We start from the raw sequence: 18434 nt of genomic DNA, 5'->3' as shown, positions 1-18434 counted from the left end.
GAAGGGGTCAGCGTAGACTTTGGGGGGGGGGCATTGGAGACTGTTAAAGAGCGTATCTTACCCTTAATAGAATTCCGACACAGAATATGTATTCCATACGTATTTTTCTATCAATCAGTTTTGTCCGTCAGGAGAATTTTTAGTGCGCAGTACATCATTTGGATTGATGATCTCTACATCCTAAATGTAAACGACTTTAGAGAAGAGTTTTAGTGAAGTCTAAATCTCTTGAACATTTTGTTAAGGTATGTTGGTCCCCCATGAGGCCAGTTAGTTCCACGGCAATTACGATCATGGGGTATTATGTGCAACTGCCAAATCACGGACCTCTGCCTCTGAAACTAAGAACGCACTCTATGCTAACTGATTGAATTTAAAATAACAAATTTTCAAAGTAATCTTTAAATAGTAATGGTAATCTCTGCTCTCGTAGACGGAGTTGGACTAGTAGCATACCCTTTGGCCAAGATGGTGCGTGGATCCTTCCAACCCGCTCAGCCTCTGTTCTGCATTGCAGTGCTGGACACATAATTCATCTTTTTATATTTTATGTTCCGCATCCTGAAATTTGAGGTCCTGAAAGAAAGCAGTTGTAAGTTACTTGTGTGTCTGTTTTTAAAATCAAGCCTACACGAGGGCTCAAAAGGTTTTTTACTTGAGGAGTCAATAAATGTTTACTGTGAAAAACCAAGTTTTAAGGACTGTATCAACCCCAGGGAGAAGCACTGTCTAGTTCTTCATGTTTGGGTGCCTGGCTGAAAACAATACAAAATGTTTGCTGGATGGAGAGACAGAAACAGAGAGGGAAGTTCTTAAGTCCAAAGAAAACTTGAGAGTTGAAGACTGCTTTACACCCATTCTTCTTCACTCCTGGTAACAAACTGTGGGTTAGCTATGTAATTTTCTAAAGAAGCAAACTCCAAGAGGTTGAGAGGCTCCCGCACAGTTCACGGATGTTAGCATCACACTCGGGGCCAGGCCGTCTCACACAGGTCCACACACCCCATCCCCGCTGAGATCAACACGTACAGAGTCGCACCGAGATGCCCACTGTCTCAGAGCCCCCTCCTCCTCCAGCCACTCTTTGTGCCGTTGTCCCTCCTCCAGTCCTCTCCACCATCTGCATCTGTCCCTCTAGGTTAATAGCCTCAAAACCACATAGGTAATCAAGCTAGAAACCTCGGAGTTACCCAGACTGCTTGTCTTCTTTCACATTCATTCAGCTCCAAGTCCTGTCTAATTTGTCTTCTGGACATTTCTGGGACCAGCCATCCTCTGCTCTCTGGGGTTCTATCTTTTGTCTTAGTTCACTAATCCACCACCCAGGCTTCTGGCCTCCAGGCTTGCCCCCTTCACCCGGCAATGGTGATCTAACTAAAATGAAAATCTGATTATGCCGCGCTTTGTTCAAACTGTGCTTCCCCTCTCAGCCCTCCGTGACCTGGCTCTCAGGTACCCTTTCCAGAGTTTTCCGCTGGGCTCTCCCTTGCTTTTAACTATGCAGTAACAGGGGCTGGGTTAGAAGTTCCCCATATCTGGCTTTAGTTGTCTCTTTCCAGAAGAGAGCTACATTTTTTTCCTTCCTCTTTCCTAGCCCCCTGTCCCTTATTCTGGTCCATTTTTGGTGAACAAGGTCATAGAATCAGCCTTTAATGCCTGGGACTTGGAAAAAAGCTATCCAGAGCATAGTCATAGCCCATCCCTGAGTACTTATTGGTCTGTCCTTCTCCAGAACCTTCCCTTAACCAGCCTCTGGGATCCTGAGGTCAGCCCTGGTTTAAAAAAGGGGGAAAAAAGAACCAACTGGAAAAACTGGCTATGAGTGAAAAGCACTTTGCAAAAAAAACAGGTGTAAACAAATGTATAGGACAAATGGATAAAACCGCAGGATTGGCCCGGGGTGGGGTGGGGTTGGGGGGGCAGGGGACTGGCTGCTTTGGTTGCTGGGGGCAGTGAACCCCTAACAAAGGTTCCCTTTTGGTTTATCTCCTCTCTGCCCCTTTGATCCCATTGTCCCATCGTACATTCCGTGCCACTTTCTGTAGTGTCTGTTCCTCTTAGTCTTTAGGACTTTTGAAAAAGCACCACTTTGGGATGATAGAGTGGTAGAAGGGGACAGTTACTTCCATGTCCTTGTTCTCCTCCCCAAAATGTACCCTCCCCTTCTAGATAGAAGTATTTCCTGAAGTCTTTGGTTCTTAAGGTGACCCCGAACCTTTCCTTCCACCCACTGCTCTCCCCTCTCTTCAGCTTGCCTGGCTGATGAGTTTGGAGGAAACTATCTTAAAGCTTTCATTGTCGATGGCCATCCCTTGGACCTTACCCATAGTCCTGGAGTGTCGGCCGATTGTTCTCTCACCACACCTGGAGCTGCTGTTCCAGAAGTCTGGTGATAGTATTGGCAGCTCAGATTTCAGTGAATCTGGGAATCCCAATTAAGATATTAATTAACATTTGTATTTGCCCTTGACTGCACTGAGGCAGATGTTTGTGAATATTTTTAAACATCCGGATACCTGTGTTAACTCCTTTTTGGATTCTTTGTTCACTTTCATTTGCTAGAGCTGGTGTTCTTGCCCCCAAATAAAATGTATTTAAATAAATGCAAATTAAGTTTCAGTTAATCCCTTTTGCAATAATTGAATTACTGTGCTTTATTATAGGTGACATTGAGCTCTCCATTTGGATACATTACAGTAAATGTATCCTTTTGCTTTTGTTTACATTCCAGTAGGACTTTGGAATCTGAATTTGTCTTAAATTGACACACACACCCCCAATTTAAAGCCTCTTACAATGAACCCTTCTGAAGCTGTTTCTTTGAATACTTCAGTGAAGTTTGGGAAATACTGGTATTCCTAGATTTAAAAGTATGACCTCAAGAAAGATTTCAGTGATGCTTTGGAAAGGGACATTTTTCACAGCAGGAGAAGGTTGACATGATGAGTCCAATTTCCTTGATGTTCCTTCAGTTAAGAAATGGTTCCATATTTAGGGTGACTATATACATTCTGGTTTATACCCATTATCACAACGTAATTATTAATTGCATTCTAAAAGTGTCCTGGTTTGCACGATAAATTATGTGTTCTCCCTGTCTGTATTGTATTTATCAAACAGCTGATTTGGGGGGCTCTGTAATTAAGTTTTGCAAAGAAATACCAAAAAAGAAATTACTAGGCTTTTAAAAGTGCCAATATTTATGTAGTTTGAGAAAAAAGCAGTCAGTATTCTTACTCATCCTGCTTGAATGTGGCTTGCCAGAGGCAAGTTTCCATTTGTGGCAATAACTCAGCTCTTTATCTTCCAGAACCATGAAATTGTCCTGATCACTATTTAAAATTTTCAATTAAATCTGCTAAAATTTGAATGTGAGCTCTGTCTTTGCTGGCAATCCAGTATTTCTGAGCAATAATCTCCAACTGTCTTGGCAATAAAGTTTGTTCCCCTTTCTAGGAAGCATTTCTTCTCTTTTCCTTCTGCAGTTTAGGATAGCAAAGCCATTTATGAGGACATTCACATTGCTTCTCCATATTACGCAATTGATATTTCGATTTTATCTCTGTGTATCTGCCTGCAGGTCTCTTGCCTTGCTTGGTCCTTGTCTGTTTGTTATCGAACCCTTACATCTTGGATTTTTCCTACATTTATTCATTCCTTTATTCATTTCTCATTTCTTTCACGGCCAGTTCTCACTTTTTCTTTTCTTACCTGTTTATAACATCTCTTCCAGAGGTTCTTTATTTTGCAACTCACTGCCAATAGTACTATATCAAGCTGATCTCAAGTACATTAGCAGCTTTTCTTAACTTTCTTTAGTGCTACTATGTAAATAGTATTTCAGTCTGCCTTGTAAAAAAGGTTATCAATATATTTTACATCCCTGGGGTGCCTCACAGCTCAGTCAGTGGAACATGTGGCTCTTGATCTTGGGGTTGTGAGTTTGAGCCCCACACTGGGTATAGAGATTACTTTTAAAAAAATTTTTTAAATAAAATTTAAGAAAATATGTATTTTTTTACATCCTTCCATTCCATTGTCTTTTACGTAATCTCTAGTGAGGTTTCCCTCCCCTTTCTAATCTCTCCCTTTGTGATACTACCATGATGGCATATATGCTTGAATTTTCCAATACAAAGAATGAGATTATCTTTGCCTTTTGATTGATTTGAAAACCAGTGAAACATTATACTTTCACCTTTTCGGCTTGCAGCAGCCACACATAATAGTTCAGTGACTGTGACAAATTCCCATCTTAGAGATGACTTTTCGTAGTTACTGTCCATAAACAGTGAGTCCTTATCATTAAAAACAAACCTCTGAAATGGAAAATAAGATCACTTTCATTTCACACCGTGATAAAGCCTTTCGTGAGGCTTTATAACGTGGGTTTTAGCCTGCCATTGGCAACTATCCGGGGGCTTCTAAAAATAAGACTTTTATTTATTTATTTTTTTTTTTTAAGATTTTTTTTTAATTTTATTTATTTGAGAGAGAGAGACAGTGAGAGAGAGCATGAGCGAGGAGAAGGTCAGAGAGCGAAGCAGACTCCCCATGGAGCTGGGAGCCTGATGTGGGACTCGATCCCGGGACTCCAGGATCACGCCCTGAGCCAGAGGCAGTCGTCCAACCAACTGCGCCACCCAGGCGTCCCTAAAAATAAGACTTTTAAATCTAAACAAAATGAGCTCAGTAATTCTTGGACAGAATGATATAAGTGACCCTTATACAGAAGATAACGCTTTTGATTTGAAAACACACGTCCACCGAAAGTAGACGCCATCGGGGAGCTACTCTCTGACTGTGTGTTACAGAATCTGTACTGTGGGTCGAATAGAGGAGAAAAACTGCCCTGGAAGAACTCGGGTGGGGGTGATGGGAAAGAGCAGTAGAAGAGAGAAGGTCAGAGAAGTGACCGCGAGTGGTGGGAAAGGACCTTGTTCCTGAAAAATGCCATTTGTCTGCCCGAGACTTTTCTATTGTGCTATAATTTTTCTAAATGCGTCTTTCCCTCACAAACACACACAAAAGGAAAACAGAATAAAGGCTATTACTAAATATATAGTCCCTTTGTTGGCTCGGTGTCCAACACCCTGCTCTGGCAAGAGGACAGTTTATTATCAGTGGTAGGCATTTGAAGGATGTGGGTTTGATAAAGTGTAACCCCTAAGCCACTTCCCTAACATGATCTTTCTAATATCTTCAAAAAGTTTCTGGGGCTTATCTCGTTCTAATCTTGTCTGGCAAAGTGACAAATGCCTCAGGGAACTGGGAAGGATATAACCTGTCTTCAGAGATTTATAGCAGTGCAGGCATCACAAATCCTGTAAGACATTTTTGTTCTTTGGGGGGCTAGAATTCTATTAATAGTTTTGATATTATTAATACAAGTTAGCAGACTTACGACTGGTTATCAGAGCAGCCAAGAGCACATGTGTTTTTCACACGAAGCTGGTGCTTTTGTTCTGCCAAGATTAAGGGGTGTGTTTTCCAGAATCACATGCACATGCATTTTTGCCTAACCTTGGCGAGCAGCGGTGGCCCTGTGTAAGCTGCCTGTCCGGGGCTGGGGATCCTGGCTTCAGCCATGGCACAGCATAGATGTAACGAAATAGCTGCCTCGTCCAGAATAAAATATAAAAATAATAAATGCTTGCCCTCCATGGAAAACTGGATCACTTATTCTCTCTCACTCTTGGTCTCTGACGTGATATCTACACTCTCCACCAAATAGTCCCAGACAATAGAAATAGTATAAATAAGTTTGAATACTGAGTTTCAAGATTCAGAATATATAAATGTCCAGTGATTTCCCCCTTTTATCTGTGGTATCCAGAAATATAATTCTCCCCCTTAAGTTTGAAGAGCTTCCTCCTGTTCCCTTCTTTTCCAGTGAGGATGGAATGATTGGTTAGCTCATTACTTTTGTGAAGTAGTGTTCAGGGCACATGGATAAAATTATTTTACTTGCCTGCCCTTTGTGGAGTGTATAAAGCCCTTCAGTACAGGCCCCAACTTTCACCGCTGGAATGTAGTGCTGCTCCCCACCCCCCACCCCCCCCCCCCCGCCCCCCCCACCCCACCTCCCCGCCCTACTGTGGACACATGATAAAGATGGCTTTAATTAAGGTCAGTGCAATCAGGTAAGATTGGTACCAGAACCGAGGGCAGGCCGTTTGTTGTCTGTACCTAAAGAAAGAGAGACCAGGTTGTTTCCCTTCATGTAAGTAAGTTTTATTTTGGTAAATTTTAATTAGGAAGGTGTGTTTAAGTATCAAAATAACTTTTCTGAATATAAGATCTCTGACTGCAGGTGGCTGGCTCAGCCAGTGGAGTATGTGGCTCTTCATCTTGAGGTTGTGAATTTGAGCCCCACCTGGGGCATAGCAATTACTTAATTAAAATAGAAATAAAAAGAAAATAAATTAAAAAAGAAAAAGAAGAGAAAAAAGATCTCTGACAGCTCAGACGGCAGTTTGAAATGAGATAGGATGGTAATGACAAGGAAGAAAACATGATTTCTTTGTAGGAGTTTTGGTGCTAGCCTCGCACTTCACAGATGCCTGAACTCATTGTCCTCTGATTTTTTTGTGGTGGGGGAGGTGGGAGGTAGAAGCGCTCCTTTTTCAAACTTCTTACTGCTCCCAGCTTCTTAATTTTCTACAGAAATTTACCCTCTTCTATTGCAGCCTAAAAGCTAGACCTTCTTACAAATGAGAAATGTATACAGCCAATCATGCAATTGAGAACACCTGGTTAAATGTCAGATTAAAAATGTCAGGTTAAAAAAATTTTTTCTGCCATTTTGCCAGCTGTTTCACTAAGAAAATTAATTAAATTAAATTTTAATTAAATTAAAATAAATTAATTAATTAAAATAAAAATTAATTTAATGTACTTGGACTTCCAGTGCTGTGTTCTGCCTCCTGTATGTAGCTTCTCTTGGCTGTAGTTTATACACTAATATATATATATATATATATATATATATATATATATATGTATGGCTCTTGATCTCAGGGCTGAGATATCATATATCTATATCTATATCAGAACTATATATAGGGGCGCCTGGGTGCCTCAGTGGGTCAGGCCTCTGCCTTCAGGTCAGGTCATGGTCTCAGGGTCTTGGGATTTAGCCCCCCCATCCGGCTCTCTGCTTAGCAGGGAGCCTGCTTCCCCCTCTGCCTGCCTCTCTGCCTACTTGTGATATCTCTCTCTTTCTGTCAAAGAAATCAACAAAATCTTAAAAAAAAAAACTATATGTATATGTAGCTGATACATATGTATATAGATGTATATATATATGGCTCTTGCATGGGAAAATGAGGTCCTTTAAAAGGAGATAAGCTCCTACAAACTAAGAAATACCGCTTTATTACTTTCTGTAAGATGACTTCTAAAACCCAATGTTCCTTTGTAGCTTAGTGACCCAACAGCAAGGGTGGAGCTTGTCCCCGCAAGCTCGGGATCCAGCTCCCACTCCTGGCTGGCATCTGCTGGTCCCAGGTAGAGCCGGCTAGGGGACCCAGACAAGCAGCGTCCTGTTGGAGACCTTCACTGCATTTTCCACAACAGCATTGGAATTTTCCTAAGGCAGTTTCACATCTGGAATTTTAAAGAAAGTTTGCCCTTCCATAAAATGGCAGTAAATCTTAGGAAACATTGTGCCTTTTTTGTTTTAATTAACCTGGCATTTCTCTTACTAAACTATTAACAAATTATTGGTTATTCCCTCCCTTTTTTACCCTTCATGTTAATAATGGACAAAGAGAAGAATTATGAAATGCTCTTTTGTGTGTTACTTTTGAATGAAGGTGGCATTCATATTTTACAGGGTGTCTCTTAGATTTCTTACTTAAGAATATATATAAACTAATCTAAGGCATCAATAGTACATTTTATTGATGTGAAATAGAATTATTCTATTATGCAAATGTGGAGTTTGTAGGATTAAACAGTATTGAAACACATTTCCGCTGAGCGGCTTGTGTCTTGTCTGACCTGCCTTTATCTAATTTTTAGAGACACTGTCTTTGAAAACCTGATTGGAAGGCTGTCATCGCTACAATATGCCAATTACTAAGCATGTGAATTGTCTCTCTAAAAGCCAATTTTAATGACTTCAGCCTGCTATTAGAATAGTCTAATCAAATTCTGAACGTGACAGTTTCTTGTTTTAAAATGTCAAAGCTGTTCACTTTTTGACTGAAGAAATTGTGATGACTTTGGAATGAGTATTTTAGCGTGTGTTTGAGGAACCTTTTTTATACAGAAAGAGAAAAATTTTACATGGTTACATAAAACAGTCATGAAACCTAGAATTTTGATTTGCCAGCTTTGTAAAAACAAGATGCCTCCCACAGAAACCTCACATTTGCAGTAACTCAAGTGTTCTACGAATTGCGCCTGACAGGTAACATAAGGCTAGATCTAGTCCTTCCAATGCCTAAAGCAACTTTTAAACAAATATGGGCATTTTTAAAAATAGAGCATTTGCAGAAAGGAAGAGGAGACTGTGTGAACAGGTGCTGTAAAATCTGGAGTTGTATTTATTATTTCGATTATTGATTTGCCCCCCAGTTTCGAGGGAAGCATCTGGGAGGGAGGGATAATCACAAACTAGAGCTCATCCCCTGCTCCAAGCAACAGAGATCTGAGCTACTTGAATTTGCAAGTTATTTAGAATTTGAAATGCATTTTCCCAAACAATGTGACCAATTTCAGTTCACTTGCTTCCTTCATTTGTCTCTTCCTTTAACCATCAGCTTATTGGGTTGTTCCTCATTCCGGGCACTGTTCCCAGGCTGGTCCACAAAAGGTTAAGGTAGAATGCATATATTTGGAATAAACATTTTATTTAAAAAGCATCCAACCATTGTCTTAAAGGCTTAACCTGGTGCAGCTAGGACAAGGTCTCTGGTCCCTGGGCCTGGAATTTAACAGCCTGTTTTGGAGTGCGTCCTGCACCGAGTATAAGCTCTGGGAAGGCAGGACAGTATTTCCTTCTAGACTGGGGACCTGGCACATTGCAGATGCTTAGAAATATTTGCTAAACATCTGAATCCTTCTTTGAAGCCCAGACTGCAGTCATGTACAGTAGAAAATTAAGAAGCCAGGTTTAACTGTAGAGACTTCTCGGCTAATTATAGAAGTCACTTGTTCCGTCATTTAGTAAAGATGGATTGAGGCTCTGCTTCATGCCAGACCCTGTCTGAATAAGGGTCGGGATGCGAGAGCGCAGACCTGGGCCCGGACTGCGGGTCTGAACCCTGGCTGCCACACTTGCTGGCTGGATGATCTCAAGCAGTTCACTTACCCTCTTCCGTGAAGTGGGGCAACAATAATCTTTCCCTGCAAGGGTGGTTATAAGGAATTGCTTCTAGATTGCTTTCTAGAATGAATTGCTTTCTAGATTGTGCGCAGGCCCTGTACGGGTCTTCGTTATCACTGTTGTGGCTGTGGTGGCGATGGCCGTCAGGAAGAGCAAAGACCAGGCATGTGGGGGGATGGGGATGCAGCTGGACAGAAAGGAGGACGCTATCGTTCCCATCTGGGGGCTTCTTCCTCTGGTCGGGGAAGCCAATGAACCCTTTGAAGCTGGGGGAGGGTGGAGATGAAGTCATTGGCTTTTTGTCTGTGCCAAGGCTAGAGAACTGCATTTAAGGACCTCAGGAAGCAATTGTCTAGGGCACCCTTGTAAGTGACCATCTTGTTCATCTTATTGAACATTATCAATAAGGCTTTATATCTGAATCCCAGAAAAGAATATTGATTGCATTCAGGAACTGAGTGGGGTGGTAAATGTTTGCTTACCTTTAAAGTGGAATTAAGAGATACATAATATCTCAGACTTACCTTCAGGTTATTTGAAAAGAAACTCAAATTTGGAGATTAAATACTGAAGGGTATCATTCTTTTTACTCCCTGGGCTCTTTAGAATAATGGAAGGCTTATATGCATTGGTACTAGGGGTACGGTTATTGCTAATTATGAGTAATCAAGTAGAATTTGAAGAAGATGCTATATAGAAATAATAAATAGAATAGTAGTAAATCATCCTAGAAGGATTCTAGAGAGACCATTTTAAAGCTGTTCTTTAGTAAATAAAGTTCATTTCCTATTGTTAAGATATTTGGAATGCATTATAACTTACAAATATTCATTTGTTACAGAAATGAATTTTGAAATTGAATTACAATGAACAAATGAATTACACATAACTTAGAAATACTCATTTGTTACACAAACTTACAAATATTCATTTGTTACACAAACATTTAATTTCACAATTAAATGTTAAACCATAAAAAACCATAATGAGAAAAATCTCAACCCTGAGCTCTTTTCTCATTTGAAACTTGACAAAACATTGGAAATAATTATTTTGGGGTTTCCTTGTTTAAATTAGTTACATAAACTCAAGTTAGGTATATCTTGTGAAAGATATTAAACTTTAGAGGTAGGAATAAAACAAGAAATAAAAGAAACGTTGCTAAACTGATTTTATACTCCCACATAAAGATTTTTGCTTTCCACATCTTTAAACACAATAATACTATTTAAATCCAGGGGGGGGAAATGTATTTGGGCTTAAGTTTATTCTATTTTCCTCTACATTCACCTGGAATTTGTATATTCTGCAAGAATTTGGAGATTTTTTTTTTAACCACCCACCAAAAGTGGTTAACTTTTAAACTGACATCATCCCATCTACGTGTCTGAATTGCCTACCTAGTAAGGTACTCGGAGTTAGTTAAAAAAATAAATAAATAAAATAAAATAAAATTTCTAGGTCTATTATGTTTTCTTCAAACTAGAGGGATTTTCATGGTTTTTTTTTTTTTTAAGATTTTATGTATTTATTTATTTGACAGAGATCACAGAGAGGCAGGCAGAGAGAGAGAGGGAAGCAGGCTCCCCGCTGAGCAGAGAGCCCACCGTGGGGCTCCATCCCAGGACCCTGAGATCATGACCTGAGCAGAAGGCAGAGGCTTTAACCCACTGAGCTGCCCAGGCGCCCTGGAATTTTCATATTAATTCCCATTATTGCCAAGTGCCTTAGGGAAAGAGTGCTGAAGGGAACTCGAACCTAGGTTTTAGAGGAAAGTCTATGTTTTAAAACCTCCACCGTGAACTTGGATTTGTGGCATCAATAATTGATTCCTTTTATTCTCTTGGTTTTGGCTAAACATCTTGTATAAACTTGAAATTTTCTTTTTTTTAAAAGATTTACTTATTTACTTTAGGGAGTGTTCATGGGGGGCGCAGAGGGAGAAGGAGAGGGAGGCAAAGAAGCAGATACCTCACTGAGCACAGAGTCTACTGCCAGCGCTGGATTTCATGACTCTGAGAACATGACCTGGGCCAAAACCAAGAGTTGGGCTCCTAACTGACTGAGCCACCCAGGCAACCCGGAATTCTCTTCTTTTAATAGGAATTTGGCTCGCCTCATGTGATGCTTGTACTGTTATACAGCCTGCTGCTTCCTCCCTGGGATAACTTGCTTACAGTTAAGGAGTCTGGAGGGTCACGGAGAGGTCACCTCTCACCGTTGGAACACATCAGCGTCCTCTTCTGGATTCCTCTGTAAAAGAGAATTAGGGAAATACACATTTCCACCGTTTTCTTGGAAATCGCATCTTCTCGAAGCACAGTTTTGGTCATTTTTTAGAGTGTTCCACTTAATTCTGAGCTTTTCCACTTAAAGATTATCAGTTATTTTACCTTTTTGCTCATTTCTGTTTTCTAATTTCTTTACAGTAAGAATGATAGGTACTGTGTAAATGAGCACTTACTACATGCAAGGGCTTATGTGCATTCTCTTTTAATATTCACAGTAATAAGCAAAATGAGTTCAGTTCTAAGACCCTTTATAGCATCAGCTTACTTAATGCTTACCACAATTCAATGGGGATTTTTATGATCCCCATTTTTCGAAGGAGGGAACTGAGGCAGACATTCCGTGACTTGCCTGATGGTCACTCATGGAAAGTGGCAGAACCAGGCTTGAACCCAGGTGGTCCAGCTGTCCAACCCACTCCCTTAAAAGCTGAGCTGTGGCACATTTTGCTCGGTCATGTCCGGATTGCCTGCTACTACCTATATTTTACTGGGGCTGAAAGAGGTTTAACTAACTGGCCCATGATGACAGAGCTGGGGAGATACCCAGATCCCCATGGTTCTAGAGCACAGATACCTTGCAATAATGTATTACAATGGACTTGTTTGGAAAAAGAAAGAAGAAAGAAATTGGGGGAGGCCGACAGACACTCATATTCTGACACCACTTCCCTGTTTGCCATAAAATCGTTGTGTTTCCTCAGCTTTACAATGGGGTGTTTACAGACGTTCCTGTTTGAGAACTGTGGCTGCCACTGCTGGCCACTGCCTGAGCCCAGCTCTTCTAACATCCTCCACTCCTTTTCCAGAGAGGAGAAAGGATGCCTCCTTCCCGGGACTGATGCCTCTGTTGCTGGTGGTCCCTCGGGAATTTTCGTGATTTCTGTGACTTTCCCGCTAGTCCCTACAACGGGGTTGGCCATACTGTAACTCACATTTGTGGGGCTAAGGAAGATCTCGGCTGGTATCTCTCATCCTGTGCTCGCTTCGGCAGCACATATACTAAAATTGGTATCTCTCATGCTTCACAAAACAACTCTTTCTCACCCACATGCCATTCTGTAGGTTAAGGACCCTTGTAAGAACCAGTTAAACGTTACGGAACCCGAGTGGGGAGTTTTCGGTGGGCTGGGGTGGCGTGGATCGGCTACTTCTTACCGACTGGTTTTAAAAAATTCAAAATCTTGCATTGCGTTGGATAAAAACCGCATGGTCTCTGCCTGTGAAATTCTCCCGAGCCCTAGCACTGGACCCGTCCCAACGCAGACAGTCGACTGGCCTCTTTTCCGAAGGGAGGATGTCCAAATAAACATCTCCTCCCCCCTTGGGCCACACACGGAGAGAAGAAAGGGACGGGAGCTGTTGGCCCTAATGCATGTGTTTCTCTTCGCTCTGCCCTCCTCCGTCTTTATTTATTTGCCACCAGACAGAGGTGGCGCCCTTATTCCTCACAGGTGGATCAATATTTACAGCCACTGAGGGGCGACGTTGGTTCCCCCCTCTGTTCTGTAGGCTGCTGTGTAACAAAAGCTGCCTGTGTTTCTGGGGCTCTTCCCAGCTGCTAGCAGAGCTGCCGTTAGAATTACCCGAACTGAGCGATGACCGGTTCAAAGGAATTCTGTTTGGAGCGCCCACAGCCATCTTCCTGTTTGCTGGGAAAGGAAAATAACCCGGCGACACGCAGGTAGGAGACCCAGAAGGCGGATATGTGGTTTATGGTAGACGTTTATTTCCCCCATCTTTATATTTTTCTCATGATCGCCTCAACGTTCTGATGTGTGATCACCACCGTCTATACAATTATAGTTATTTAGCCTCTGGAAGTTGAAAATTGAAGGTTGCATAGGTGCATATTAACAAGGGTGGTGCTGATAAATAAGAAATTGGGGCAGCTGATCACAACAGTGTTTTTAAATTAATGAATGCGATTGGCTTTAATTATAAAAAAAAATACATATGTCTAGCAGGCTTCCTCAATAAGCCTCTTTTTATGCTGACTGTGGCACATTTTTCCTCAAATAATTGTAGAGCTCAGCTTTATCATTAAGCAGATGGTTTCTATTAATTCCCAAGGAAAGTAAATGATTGCAATTTACCAAATACTCAAAACTCGAAGATTTTGGAGTTCAGTCCTATGACTTCAGGCATGACTCTGTGTGCCATCCTTTTTTTCAAGGGATGCAGAGGTGAGGAGCCCTTCTGACAATTTCATAATGTCTCCCATTTTAAATAAGGGCTTTGAAAGTCATTTTGAACATCCTCAAAGCTGAATTAGAGCTAAATCCCTGTTGCCTGGCTGGTTCTAAATTTCTGTAGTGTTTTTGGTCTCTGTTTTCATTGTTTTGTTGGTGGAGAAGGGGTTGAAAATGTTGTAGATAAATTTGAGTGCCAGCTGGGAAGAGTTAAAAAAAAAAAACTCTGAAAATGCAGGCAGTGCCACAGAGGTTATTTCTTTTAATCAAATGCTACGTTGATGCTTTGCCCTATTGGACAACACGTGTGAGATCATTTCACTGGCAGTTTCAAAGAAAAGATAGACTCGTGGAGAATATCTCCATGCAAGTCCGCCCCATTAAAAAAACTAATTTTTGCAGGGGAATTCTTCAGACTTGTTGATTTTAACAATACTATTGATTCCTTTCTTCATTTTAAAGTTGAGTAATTTGCTCACCAAATTCTGGCTTGGGTGGGTTACCGTGTCCGGGGGCCTAGGGCTAGAAGGAGAAAGGACCGTGTTCCTGATTCCAAGGACTCACGAAGCAGGTAAACCAAGGCAGTTCTATGAGCTATGCAGACGGGCAGCGCCTCAGGACCTGGGCGGGTGTCAAGGAAGAATCAGGACTGACATAGCACTACAGCTGAGACTACAAGGATGACTAGAAGCTTCCAGGTTGTAGGCACGGTGGTGAGGGAAGAGTGTGTCAGAGGGCCCCCAAGGTAGGGTAGGCACAGGGACCTCTCAGGTAATTAGAAGATGCCAGAATGCAAATTTTAAGGGCAGAGTGTTGGAAGCTCAGGTCAGACTGGTTGGCTAAGGTCGGCTAATGACGCCCTTTCTGTCTTGCTAAGAGGAGTTAAGATTTTAATCCTAGAGGTGATACTCTTTGAGGCAGCATCCAGAGAAAAGGTAGATTAGAGAAGGTGAGACGAGACTGGGGAGATGAGTAAGTAGTTTGTGGCCAAACCGAAGGAAGAGAGAGCTAAGGAGTCTGTGGTGACTTTTTTAGGTTTCTGGTTTGGATAGCTGTTGGAGGAGGCATGCGCCCTCTGTGAGAAAGGGACTGCGGGAGGAGAAAGCAGAGGGTGCCTCTGAGTCACTGAGAGTTGACGGTCATTTTGCAGGGGGAGGGGTGGAGGGGGAGGGGGGTACACATGGTCCCAGAGCGTAAAGGAGACCTGTGGCTTTGAGCCATGGTAGGCCCTGACCTGAGAGCTCGGAGCCTGGCTCATGGAGGTGTAGAAAGACAGGCTTACCAGCCACGGATATTTTACCCCTGGGCTTTTTAACGGTTCTGTACTCACACAAACCCCTTCCATGTGGATTCTGCAATAGTGTGTGTGGCGTATGCTCTTACCCCCACCAAACTTCAGTAGTACCCTTGGTGCTGCCCCACGTACCTGGGAACGCCAGGAAGTCGGGGCCACTGGGGTGGGCCCAAGCCCTTCACTGATGGTGCTCCTTGGATTTCTAACCGAGCTTCCTACGGGGGGAGGCAGCCCTTATCTAGAGAGTTCAAGCTCTCTCCCTTCTTCTTTCTTTGTTTATTTAAGATTTTTTATTTGTTTGTCAGAGAGAGAGAGAGCATCCAGCAGGGGGAGTGGGAGGCAGAGGGGAAAGCCGGCTCCCTACTGAACAAGGAGCTCAACGCAGGACTCGATCCCAGAACCCTGGGATCATGACCTGAGCCGAAGGCAGAGATACCCAACCGACTAAGTCAGCCAGACGTCCCTCTCTCCCGTCTTACACACCAAATCTCAGAACCATCTGAGATGCAGTTCTGCAGCCTTATCATTAGTTTAAACTGGAGCTGGAGCTGGGACAGGACAACACGTTCTGTCTGAAATAACGACCTTCGCCTCCCTTACCTCCTCTGCAAATACCGCCTTTCTAACCCTGCCCACCCCGTCGCTTTTTGGCCACCGGCCCTGAAAGCGGGTGTGCTGGCTCCTTGGAAGTCAATCTTTTGCACCCCTTATTTGTCACTTAGCTTTTACGGCCTTACACAGGAAGTCATTCTGGTGTGTACGGACACCTTACACTTTTTCTGGATTGAACTCTCCTTATGGAGTTAGCCGATACTATCCTCTTTGCTTCCCCTACTCTGTCTTTTATGGTATGATTATGTGCTTAAGAAGCACATAATAAATATTTCCGTGTGAAGATATGAGGGGGTCTTAAAGATATAGGATGCATTTTTTTCTACTACATAGACTGCGAGTGTTTAACATTGATTTTCCTCTCTTACAAATTGAAATTTTCAGTTATAAACATAGCTGCCTTTAGTTGACAGCTAGTGTTACTAATCTGAGAACCATGGAAGTATGAAAACATTATCCAATGTCCAGCTTTTCATCTGAATTGGCCTAATCATAACAGCTAATGTTACTCGAGCATCACGTATGTTAGCTTTAATATAGCATACATGGTATTTTATTAAAGACAGGTCTTTAAAAATAACATCATGAGTTGGGTGCATTTTTTTCCCTCCATTTTACAGATGGGGAACATGGGCCTCAGAGAAGGTAAGGAAACTGCCCACAGACACACAGCTATGAAGAGGCAAAACAGTGATGTGTGTCCAGCTGGGGGTCCACTCCAACTTCAAAGCCTGGGGTGGTATCCACTGAAGAGTGCTCAGGCTCTTGTGTGTCCATTGCATTCCATAATCTGCCCAGGAACCCTCTGGAAACCTATTGCTAGCTTATGTACAGATGATTACATCTATCTGGCTCCCAAGCCCTTGCTCTGTCAACTGTATACCATTTCCTCTTATTAGCACTTGCTGGGAAAATGCCTCTGGTGCGGATTTGAGGTAGCTCCTAAGAACCTTCCCATTCTAAGATTCTAGATAGATAAAAGCTAGATAGATCCGGGAAATACCATGACAGGGAAAGAAATTATTCCAGCTACGGAAAGTAACCTGCTCTAGATTGCTTTTGTTAGTGAGACTGCATGAATCCTTGGAACCTGCAGCTGATTATAAGGAACAAAATCAAACATGTAGGTTTTATTTTGTCAGGCTACTATAATCAAAATGGCTCATTTGAATTCCTTTCTTTTCCCTTCTTGCAAAAGTGTTGAAATGCAATGAAAGTGAGGGGCCTGAAGACTAAGCAACTAAACAAAGAAATAGAGTTCTTAGAATATTTATCAAACAACATCATTTAGCCAGTAAATTTAAGAGTTTTATTGCCTTGCTAGAAAACTCGATGCTCACTGCAGTTGGCTTCAGAAATTCTAGAGTACTAAGTGGAAGATTCACTGCTTGAAAGGGTTCCAAGTGAAGAAGAATATTTTTCTCAAATATTCCCGAAAGCTGGCTAGTACAGGGTCTGCAGCAAGTCAGGTGAAAAGTTCCTTCCATGGTATGAATCTGTTTTTATTTAACTTGTATTAATGTCCACTACTCCCATTTTGCCTCTATGTAACATAGTTTTGTCTGTGATTGATTACCAGTCCATTTCAAATTTATGTATACTGTGATTTAATTAACCTTACCCTTAAGCAATGTATTTTGAGACATATTAATGAGGTGGGAGTCTTTTCAGAGTTTTCATAATTTTATATGTCCTTTTTTTTTTGTCTTGGTATCAAACTTTGAAGTTCTACAAGGGAAAAGGCTGAGTTCTGAGCCTATAGGACTCCAAGGAAGATCTCCCATATATTTTTAAGCCTGTTTACTCCTTAATGTTTAGAAAAGATTACTTTCTTAAACCTAAATTTCTCTTTTCTCTACTGCTGAATAAGAATTTACTTGAGGGGCGCCTGGGTGGCTCAGTGGGTTAAAGCCTCTGTCTTTGGCTCAGTTCATGGTCCTGGGTCCTGGGATCGAGCTCCGAATCGGACCCTCAGCTCAGCAGGGAACCTGCCTCCCTCTCTCTCTCTGCCTGCCTCTCTGCCTACTTGTGCTCTCTGTCTGTCAGAAAAATAAATAAAATCTTAAAAAAAAAAAAAGAAAGAAAAAGAATTTACTTGAAAAATAGTTTTTGGCTATAGAAATGCTTTACAGAGTCATTGAAATTAGTTTCATGATGGTCCTTTAAAAATATTTTAATATGTTGAATTTTAATGTTTTCCAAGAACATAGCAAAACAAGATACAACTAGCCAATTTAATGTATGTGACTTTCAGAGATTATGTATTTCTCCAGCCTTCTGCTCAGTGCATACTTGCTATGAGAAACTGCAGAATGAATCCTGGCTTTGTGCGTTTGGGTCTCCATGTCATTCATTCAGTGACAATCAACGAATATCTTTAAAACCTCCTAACTGTGCTAGTTGCTGTCAGAATTCAGTGTGTTAGCCCTAGGAATTTATACCTATTTCTCCTCCAAAGCAAGACACAGGAAAAACAGCTCATCCTCATCTATTGTAATGGGAAGTCAAAATAATGACTAGAAATTTTAAATTATCTAGACATATGGAGGTAAATATCAGAAGGAATTAAGGGAAATAAGGGTTAAAAGTGATTGACTCCAGGGGCACCTCGGGGGCTCAGCTGGTTAAGTTTCTGCCTTCAGCTCAGGTCATGATCTCAGGGTCCTGGGGTCAAGCCCCTTGTGGAGGGCTCCCTGCTCAGCGGGGAGCTTGCT

The 18434-nt window shown here is 41.8% G+C and overlaps 1 protein-coding gene across 2 annotated transcripts in view; it reads left to right on the top strand.

Annotated features, from left to right (window-relative positions):
* The window catches only part of PRICKLE1 (prickle planar cell polarity protein 1), a 114420-nt gene that overhangs the window by 23863 nt on the left and 72123 nt on the right, over positions 1–18434 (top strand). The window contains exon 1 of one of the 2 annotated variants that reach the window (XM_044226997.1): positions 13227–13306. The exons of the other annotated variant lie outside the window; for it this stretch is intronic. The gene's annotated coding sequence lies outside the window, so the exon portion shown is untranslated. Of the gene's footprint in view, positions 1–13226; positions 13307–18434 lie in introns of those variants that run through there. 2 annotated transcript variants of the gene reach the window in all.

Source organism: Neovison vison, chromosome 12, assembly GCF_020171115.1.
Source record: "Neovison vison isolate M4711 chromosome 12, ASM_NN_V1, whole genome shotgun sequence".
NCBI lineage: Eukaryota > Metazoa > Chordata > Mammalia > Carnivora > Mustelidae > Neogale > Neogale vison.
The sequence above is the reverse complement of the archived record's forward strand: the minus strand, read 5'-3'. Positions and strand labels throughout refer to the sequence as shown.